The 10,447-nt window shown below is 36.5% G+C and overlaps 4 non-coding genes across 4 annotated transcripts; 1 reads left to right on the top strand and 3 right to left on the bottom strand.

Annotated features, from left to right (window-relative positions):
* Positions 1-3,287: 3,287 nt before the first annotated feature.
* TRNAP-AGG (transfer RNA proline (anticodon AGG)) lies at positions 3,288-3,359 on the bottom strand. Its single transcript has one exon. It is a non-coding gene; the product is annotated as a tRNA-Pro (tRNA).
* A 613-nt stretch (positions 3,360-3,972) lies between these two features.
* On the top strand, positions 3,973-4,044 carry TRNAP-AGG (transfer RNA proline (anticodon AGG)). Its single transcript has one exon. It is a non-coding gene; the product is annotated as a tRNA-Pro (tRNA).
* Positions 4,045-6,344: 2,300 nt separating this feature from the next.
* On the bottom strand, positions 6,345-6,416 carry TRNAP-AGG (transfer RNA proline (anticodon AGG)). Its single transcript has one exon. It is a non-coding gene; the product is annotated as a tRNA-Pro (tRNA).
* A 2,778-nt stretch (positions 6,417-9,194) lies between these two features.
* On the bottom strand, positions 9,195-9,266 carry TRNAP-AGG (transfer RNA proline (anticodon AGG)). Its single transcript has one exon. It is a non-coding gene; the product is annotated as a tRNA-Pro (tRNA).
* Between the last annotated feature and the right edge of the window lie 1,181 nt (positions 9,267-10,447).

Below are 10,447 nucleotides of genomic sequence, written 5' to 3'. Positions count from 1 at the left end.
TGACTTTTTCCGTCACGTGTCCAGATTATGAATTTTCCTTCGTCCGTCTGTCAAACAATTTTAGAGTCAGAGGAATTTCATCCCGATGAGGCCTTGAAAATTACCTAGGTCAAAAGAGCGCAAGCCGGTAAGTTTATCCAAATGATTTCAGCAAGACGAGAGAGAGAGAGAGAGAGAGAGAGAGAGAGAGAGAGAGAGAGAGAGAGAGAGAGAGAGAGAGAGAGAGAGAGAGAGAGTATAAGATCCGAGAAAGAAAGGTATGGAAGAATAGATTAATACATATGGAAATTCAAAACAGTTTCAGAGAGAGAGAGAGAGAGAGAGAGAGAGAGAGAAGAGAGAGAGAGAATACAAGATCCGAGAAAGAACGGTATGGAAGAATATATTAATACGTATGGAAATTTAAAAGTGTTTCAGTGAGAGAGAGAGAGAGAGTATAAGATCCGAGAAAGAAAGGTATGGAAGAATAGATTAATACATTCGGAAATTTAAAACAGTTTCAGAGAGAGAGAGAGAGAGAGAAGATAAGATCCGAGAAAGAAAGGTATGGAAGAATAGATTAATACGTATGGAAATTTAAAACAGTTTTCAGAGAGAGAGAGAATATAAGATCCGAGAAAGAAAGGTATGGAAGAATAGATTAATACATATGAAAATTTAAAACAGTTTCAGAGAGAGAGAGAGAGAGAGAGAGAGAGAGAGAGAGAGAGAGAGAGAGAGAGAGAGAGAGAGAGAGAGATAAGATCCGAGAAAGAAAGGTATGGAAGAATAGATTAATACGTATGAAAATTTAAAACAGTTTCAGAGAGAGAGAGAGAGAGAGAGAGAGAGAGAGAGAGAGAGAGAGAGAGAGAGAGAGAGAGAAGAATACAAGATCCGAGAAAGAACGGTATGGAAGAATATATTAATACGTATGGAAATTTAAGTGTTTCAGTGAGAGAGAGAGAGAGAGAGTATAAGATCGGAGAAAGAAAGGTATGGAAGAATAGATTAATACATTCGGAAATTTAAAACTTTCAGAGAGAGAGAGAGAGAGAGAGAGAGAGAGAGAGAGAGAGAGAGAGAGAGAGAGAGAGAGAGAAAGTATAACATCCGAGAAAGAAGGGCATGAAAGAAAAAAAAAACAACTATTTACAGTAATTTAAAAGTTTGAGAGAGAGAGAGAGAGAGAGAGAGAGAGAGAGAGAGAGAGAGAGAGGCCTTAAAAGAAAAAAGATCAAATATGTAAAAAAATTTGAAACAGACACTAAGAGAGAGAGAGAGAGACAGGCAAGCAGACACTAAGCCCCATCTAGAGCAAGAAGCAGGTAAACATTCCCCCCGCAAACAAACAATCATTATTTTGGCTCGATCTCACCGAAAGAAAAGAGACGTATCTCCGATCTCACACGATCGCTTGACGGATGGAGACAGGGAGGCGATAATTCCCTAATCTGACGAATCCATCATCAGGATAATGTCCTCGTGAGTCATTTGCTTAGGTCAGAAGTCGAGCGAAAATTAGCTTTACTGGGACAAAAAATAAAGGGGAGAACTGGTTACGCAAATTTCACCTAAGTTTGGATCACTGGCTGAGCCTGCTTAGAATGGTTTCCGGGGCTTATAGATGAGTAGGCTATTATACACACACACACACACACACTATATATAATATATATACTGTATATATAATAGTTCCCATATATGTCAGTATTATTCAAAATATCATTATTATTACTACTGTATTATTATTATTCAGAACGCGCATAAATTTACACGGATCAAGCCAAAAAATTACCATTAACTTGGAAAGCAGTTTTCCAATAACAGAACAAAATCAATTCAATAATTACCCATATCCATGACGAGTCTTATTGACCTTGAAGAACAATTACATACACGATCAAAATTAACACAATATATATATAAATATATATATAGAAATATATATATATATATATATATATATATATATATATATATATATATATATATATATATATATATACTATAAACAGACAAGTGGGTAATAAATAAGCACATTAAAAACAGCACGAAAATAATGATAATAACCATGATGAAAAGGAAGAGAGAGAGAGAGAGAGAGAGAGAGAGAGAGAGAGAGAGAGAGAGAGAGAGAGAGAGAGAGAGGGAGAGAAGGGCATTAAAGAAATAAATTATGTATAATTTGATATATTATCAGAGAGAGAGAGAGAGAGAGAGAGAGAGAGAGAGAGAGAGAGAGAGAGAGAGAGAGAGAGAGATTGCAAGATTGATAGCCTTGGCCTTGACTGCTATTCATGGAACACGGCCCAAAAACTATCGCTGACTCTTTTTATCCCTGTTATCAATAATTATGGCAATCCCCACAAAAATTAATGAGAGACGAGACGAGGACCAAAGTCGTAATGACGCACAAATAATAATAATAATAATAATAATAATAATAATAATAATAATAATAATAACAATAAACATATATGCTTCGCACAAATTACATATCCCATAATTTTTCCTATCTAAAAATAAAATGATTGTAAATTCATACTTCTGACTTGTAACCTGCAATATACATTACTTTAGATTTTCATTTCCTTTAACTTGAATACACACTTAACGCATGCACGCACGCGCATACACATATATTGTGTACACATACACACACACAATATATATATATATATATAATAATTATAAATTTGCATCTGCACCTACAGCCAAACTATTCCAAGGGTTGTAAACCTCTCTCTCTCTCTCTCTCTCTCTCTCTCTCTCTCTCTATATATATATATATATATATATATATATATATATATATATATATATATATATATATATATATATTATAAATATCTGCACATACACAAACATAATACATTTATATGCAATTTATATATAATATTAGTTACTGGACCACTTACAACCAAAATTTCCACGTGTAAAAAAGTATTTTTTTATAAGACTTAGTATTTCAGGCACGACGCAATATATATATATATATATATATATATATATATATATATATATATATATATATATATATATATATATATATATATATATATATATAGTCAGTAATATTCATCCCTGATATACCATACAATAGACACCAAGATTAATTACGGAAAATACTGCATACTCTAGGGAAGATTGCAATCAGAAAGTCAACAAAGAGAGAGCCTCAGAGAAAAATCTCTCTCTCGTTTTTTTTTTATTTTTAGTTTTTGTTTACAGGAGTCCTTCTACTAAAAAAAAAAAAAAAAAAAAAAAAAAAAAAAAAGAGAGAAAAAAAAAAGGGTCACTCTCAAGGGCCTGACCGGGATTTGAACCCGGGACCTCTCGCACCCTAAGCGAGAATCATACCCCTAGACCATCAGGCCGGTAGTAGCTGTCTTACAAATAAACGAAAGTGGACCTTGCAAGACTTCACTAAGTGATTTACCAGACGTCGGCCACTCAGCTGACAATCGGGGGCGTTCGCTCCTCTCTCTCTCATTAATTTACCTGACGTATCAAATTCTTTCTTATATATCCTTACTAATTACAACATAATTTAGTCATTATATGCCTTTCTATATGATTTGGTCGTTACAGTACAGGTCTGTAACGTAAGAAATGCGGCTGTAACTGAAGTGCGCGAGGCTATAAAGATATGACTAAGTTACCCCAGTCATTGAGTCTCCGTTTTCTATTGTCTCCTCGTCCGCCGGCTTATCAACAACATCCCGACATCTGTCAAGTGAAACTTAACCGCAGGCTTCTGACGCAGGTGAATGTACGGCAGTGTATGCACCTTGCAAATGACCTACAAAAATTCGAACAGGTTTTTATCGTATTAAAATACGTCATGATACTGTCGAAAGTGCCCAGATGCATTTGAACTAACACTGACATACGGTTTTTTAAACACTTGGAAGCGTCTACATATTATTATAGTTTTCTTACACTGCATCCTTTCGTTTTGTAGATATCTCGGGTTCTCTTCTAGAACCCGGCCTGATGGTCTAGGGGTATGATTCTCGCTTAGGGTGCGAGAGGTCCCGGGTTCAAATCCCGGTCAGGCCCTTGAAGGTGGAACGTTTTGAACTGGAGGAATTATACAGTAAGCGCTGGGACCTATAAGGTCATTCAGCACTGAAATGAACAAATAAAAATGTTTTAAAGGTGTAACAGGAGGAAAACCCTCGCAGTTGTACTATGAATAAATTGGTAAGAGAGGGTGGAAAGTCAGATGTGGAAGAATGAGAATATGAACAGAGGTACAGTAAAAGGAATGAAAGGGGTTGCAGCCAGGGGCCGAAAGGACAATGCAAAGACCCTTAAGTAATGCCTACAGTGCACCGCGTAGGGGATACTGTCGTTGGTGATATGAATGCTAAAGTTTGTAGGAACAAAAAAGGAATAAAAGATGGGTTGGAAAGCATTGCACTGTGATGGAATCACAGTAGAGGAAATTTCAGCTGAAAACCAAATGATACTTCACAATATAAACTAGCTGTTTGGCCCAATGTGGAACGAGGAAACAAACCGAATGATTCTGAACTGGAAGTCATGGCAAAGGGGGTTTTATAGAATGTGGGACTTACTGAGGCTCTGATGAAAATATTCAATATGCCCATTCTCAATGACCTGAAGATATAAAAAAGATAAATGCTCAGGAGCGAGCAAGCTGGTTTCAGAAAAGGCAGAAGTTTCACAGAGACAATGCAGAGCAGAGTATGGAATTTGGAAATACAATTCTAATGCCTTTTGAATGACCACAGGCCAATATGGGAAGTCCTGTATCACTGTGGTACCCCATTAACTAAGCTAGCTAAAAGCTTCAATGAATGGAGTAAATATAAAGATACTGTTAGTGGAATCTTGTCAAGTCAATTTACAGTAAATAGTGGGGTAGTACAGGGCAATGTTTTGTCACACTTACTGCAAAACACTCCAAGATTTACAAAGAATGCTTAACTGAATGCATCATATATCTACAGATGGAATTCAATAAAAAAAAAAAAAATACAGAAATGATGAGGACAGATTATGCACTACAAGGAGAAAGCGTTAATAGGGTTGAATTTTTCAAATACTTAGGAACAACTTAGGTTCTCGAGTTTGAATTTTGTGGAAGATTAAAAGCAGACAAACAAACATCAAGTAGGTTGAACAGATTTGATTAATGTAGTCTAGTACGAACTGTATAGCTGCGTGAATTAAGACTGTATACCTGCGTGAATTAAGACATAACAATGGAACTAAATCTGATAGAAATTTTCGAACTGAGAAAACAAAACTTGAAAAAAGATATCAAAAGTGATGGCAGGATAGAGTGAGACATAGCCTAATGCCATAAGGGAAATGACAAGTTCCATACGTTGATGAGATAATGATGAACGGGAGATGGAGTGGCTGGGGCATGTCCTTTGCACCACCCAGTGGAGAACAGTAGGCCTATACAGTATGTTAGGTGAAGAATAAAAGGTCTGTATGATAGCGTCAACTTTGCTCCTGAGGGAACCCCAAGAAGAGATGGAAGACGCAGACCTACTACCTACTGTACTTGAAGAGTTGGAAGACCCAGACCTACTGTACTGGAATGAGAACTATGATAAGGAAGTGGAGATTTGTGGAAATGAAAGCATGGGGATGACACGGGGCGGTTAGGCACTTTGCATCACATGGCACTGCAGGTTATATATATATATATATATATATATATATATATATATATATATATATATATATATATATATATATATATATATATATATTAACTTTATCACATACACAATATGTTCTCTGCATTAGTAGAATTACTGAAAGGACCTCATTCAAATTGGATGGTATCTAATGGAGTATTTATTCAGAAAAAGTTACAAGCTTTCTTGGACAAACAGTCCACACTATCAAGTATCCGGATACTTGATAATGTGGACTGTTTGTCCAAGGAAGCTTGTAACCTTTTCTGAATAAATACTCCATTAGATACCATCCAGTTTGAAGGACTGATAATGTGGACTGTTTGTCCAAGAAAGCTTGTAACTTTTTCTGAATAAATGCTCCATTAGATACCATCCAGTTTGAATGAGGTCCTTTTAGTAATAATATATATATATATATATATATATATATATATATATATATATATATATATATACGAGTGGCTATATTATAAATATCTATATATATATATATATATATATGCCATATAAATATTTTCATAATTTCTTTGCAAGAGACATGCTGATTCCATCACCCAGCAACTCACTGAACGCTAAATGACAGTCACCATGTGCAACACCACTTCTCAATGCACTGTTGCTGTCCTTTACTTCAACGAACTCATTCTAAACAAATAAAAAAACGGTTCCTCTCAAGGGCCTGACCGGGATTTGAACCCGGGACCTCTCGCACCCTAAGCGAGAATCATACCCCTAGACCATCAGGCCGGTTGCTTAAACTAAACAAAAGAAGAGAAAGATTTTCAATGTGTCACCCGCCATCCACCGATACGTTTGACGACGCCCTTCTTGCACGGAAACTCTCGGCGACAGGAGTTCGTTGGCCCAACCGAACGCAAATTTAAAATTCTGTAAGTAATCTTCTCCTGCCTCTAACCCTGTACTGCCAAGCACGGCCGCAGGTTTGCTTTCTAAGTCAAGAGTAGCATCAGTAATCAATAATTCTTCTCGCTGCAAGCTAGTGTACAGATGTGTAATAAAATGCAAAATACGTATGCACTCCAACTTGGGCCGATCAAAGAAAATGGATTCGCTGACATGGGAAACTCAAGTAAACAGGGCACCGTCCAAGATTACTTCTGAAAGTGGATTTTATTCATACGCTTGCTTCTCTCTCTTGCGATACAGTAAGTGTGTATTATTAATATTAGTATTAAGAAGATATACCCTTGTTCATATAGAACAAACTTACAGTGGCCAGACTTGACATTCAAGCTGCCAAAGAAAAAATTTACATAACAGGAAATACAGAAAGGGGTCAGTTAATAGAATAGCAAAAAAGACAAATAAATAAATAAATAAATAAAAATAAATTAGCAAAATACACGGAGAATTGTTTTAAAATATTAATGCACTACACCTTCGCTTAAACTTCATGTGAAAACAACATGAAAATGTAATTAACAAACGGCCATAAAATAGTGTACTAGTCACATTTCTACAACTCATTCACTTTTTAAGACCTCAATATACAACAATATACCCAACTATATTATCGTGTTTTATACCATGACGTTATTGTATGGTGAAAAACTAACCTCATCATCTCAACAGTGTCACAATTAATCTACTTTATTTAAGTGGTTTAGACCTGTGGAGAGACTGGTTGAAAGGACATTTAATTCAGAAGCGCTCGGGTAAAGACTTGGGAAACACCGAAGAAATGAGGGCATAGGTGGTATGCAGAGTGCGTGCAAGGTAAATGTACATAATGAAGTGTGCATAGGAAGGGTTTACGTACTACTGATGAACTGCTGTGAAGTTAATGAAGAGGCTGACTTTGGGAAGTTTTCTGCACAGGGGTTCCACACTTCATTCAGCATTTAATGGAAAACTGGTATGAATATTCTTTTCTATGAAGCCAATAACTGAACACACACACACACACACACACACACATATATATATATATATATATATATATATATATATATATATATATATATATATATATATATGCATTGAAAGTTACTGGTAAGAGACTTAATACCCAAGAAGCACCAGAGAGAGAGAGAGAGAGAGAGAGAGAGAGAGAGAGAGAGAGAGAGAGAGAGAGAGTTTCACTAATCCACATCAACGGAGAAATGAAACGGTCTTTTTTTTTTTTTTTTTTTCAAGGAAGGAGACTGCTTTACCTTTGGTTGAACCAGAAAAATGCCTGATATTCACCTACTCACAAAAACTTAAACGTTAATAATAATGAACCACACATTTGTACAGCATATAATGCTATGAAACTCTCAGCCACGGCCTATGAAACTCTCAGCATGCAGTGGTGGCCTGTGTTTTTGCAGTGCCAGATGCACGATCATGGCTAAATCTAACCTTAAATAAAATAAAGACTACTGAGGAGGCTAGAGGTCTGCAATTTGGCATGTTTGATGATTGGAGGGTGGATGATCAACATACCAACTTGCAGCCCTCTAGCCTCAGTAGTTTTTAAGATCTGAGGGCGGACAGAAAAAGTGCGGACGGACAGACAAATAGTTTTTTTTTGCAGAAAACCAAAACAAACTGTTGAAAAGTAAAAAATTGTTGTAAAATTGTTACCAAGATTCATAGTTTTAACTTTGGAGTCTGGATAAAAATGCGCAGTTTCGAATTAGTGACTGTGAACGATTGTTGCAAACATATTTCAGTGACTATGCCAATTAAAATAAACGGGAAATACGACATATAAGAACGACAACCAAATTTACTGGATAATGAATGAGTGCACAGTACACTAAGACCTTCAGTTAACGCCAATATGAAATATAACTGATGGATTCCCAACGTCTGTTTCGAGCTCCTAAGCAAGCACAGATTACTTTTTTCCTCTGAGTTAATGATAGCTTATCTTCGTCAAGAACATATGCCTATAATCCAATTCACTTTGCATCGACAATGGAATGATAATCATTTTGACATCTGTCCCTACGTGATTCCTAAGACGTCTGTCCCTTAAGGACATCAGTGATTGTTATGACATCTGTCCCTAAATGCATACTTGATTATTGTGACATCTGTCCCTAAAGACATACCTGATTATCAGACATCCGTCCCGCTAAAGGCATTAGTGTTTATTATGGCATCTATCCCTTTAGGCATGCGTGATTATTAAGACATCTGTCCCTAAATTTATAAGTGATTATCATGACATCTGTCCCTAAAGCCAGACCTGATTGTTAGGACAACTGTCCCTAAATGCGTAAGTGATTATTATGACATCTGTCCTTAAAGGCGTGAATGATTACTAAGATATCTGTCCCTAAAGCCATACATGATTATTAGACAGCTGTCCCTAAAGGCATACTTGTTTATTATGACATCAGTCCCCAAAGGCATACTTGACTATTGTGACATCTGTCCCTAAGGACATACGTGATAATTATGACATCTATCCCTAAGGACATACGTGATAATTATGACACCTATCCCTAAAGGTATACTATTATATCTGTCCCATAACTTCTTATTTTGTAATGTACAAAAACTACGACGCATGGGCCTGACCGGGATTTGAACCCGGGACCTCTCGCACCCTAAGCGAGAATCATACCCCTAGACCATCAGGCCGGTGTACGTAAATGTACTACACGCAAAACTAAACTAAACTAAACCACTGCACTTTCTCTAACCTCAAGAAGGTGAAGAACCTTCAGTCGGGTCCAGCATCAGTGAAACCGGTTTACCAGAGAATCTTCGTTAAAATTTGCTGTGATTAAGTTGAATTCTGGCTCCACAACGATCACGCCGGCCTAAAAATGTTTAATTGCAACGCCTGAAACATAAATAAAGTTCTCGTTTGTACGTGACGGAAGATGAAGACCAGGATAGTCATTATCTACTCATGAGATAACTGGAATACCGTTTTCTCTCATTTGTTTGAATAGAAAACGTTACAATTACTTGGGGGAACGATTACAATCATCAACACGGATATGCGCGTTTGAACTTTGAACACAACAATCGAGGCATTATTCGTGGGCGAGTAACAAACTGCGTTAACTAAACCAGAGTGAACATCAAATATCTCATTATAATAATAATATGTGACATTTAGGAACACGAGATGAAATTACACCATTGTAACGAGTGATAATCAGTGGTTAAACTTTACACATATTTCCACGTTGACAAAGCCCTTGTGGAATAAGTGACTTAATGAAAGAAAAACGGTGGTGTTAGACTAGACCTAAGTGATTGACTAACGTCTTGAAAAGGGCGAACCTAAGAAAGCATAGGCACGTGGTAGGCTAAGGAAAATAGATCGAGCGCATCAATAAAACGAATCACTTAGAGCAGCCCGAGAGAATAACACCGTCAGGAACAATTAAAAACATTTAAAAACAAAACGCACACATTACATGATCAAGAATGATTTAGAGTAGGTGCAAAATGAGCTTAAAATGGGTGGACTAAAATGGAGACTCATTCCACAAGGATGATGCTTTCCAAAGCCTGAACCAAAATCTCTTTCAAACCCTTTCAGAAACTAAATCAACAAGTTTTCCAAAATCCAGCTAGGAGGGTGCCAAAAATACCACTAAGAAAAAGTTGGCTCCCGATTTGCATTCTATAACACTGGGTCTCAACTTACAAATTCAGTTTGGACACAGATGGATGGTCTCTTGTTTGTCACATTTTCATTAGTTGTATTTTAACAAGAGATATTTCACACTCACAAATAACATGGCGCATAAAAGGAGCCAATCATGAATACTGTGGTTGCAAAGACTGACATCAAATATATACCA

This window comes from Macrobrachium rosenbergii, chromosome 48 (assembly GCF_040412425.1).
Source record: "Macrobrachium rosenbergii isolate ZJJX-2024 chromosome 48, ASM4041242v1, whole genome shotgun sequence".
Taxonomy (NCBI): Eukaryota; Metazoa; Arthropoda; class Malacostraca; order Decapoda; family Palaemonidae; genus Macrobrachium; species Macrobrachium rosenbergii.
Note: the sequence above shows the minus strand (reverse complement) of the source record. Positions and strands in the feature narration are given on the sequence as shown.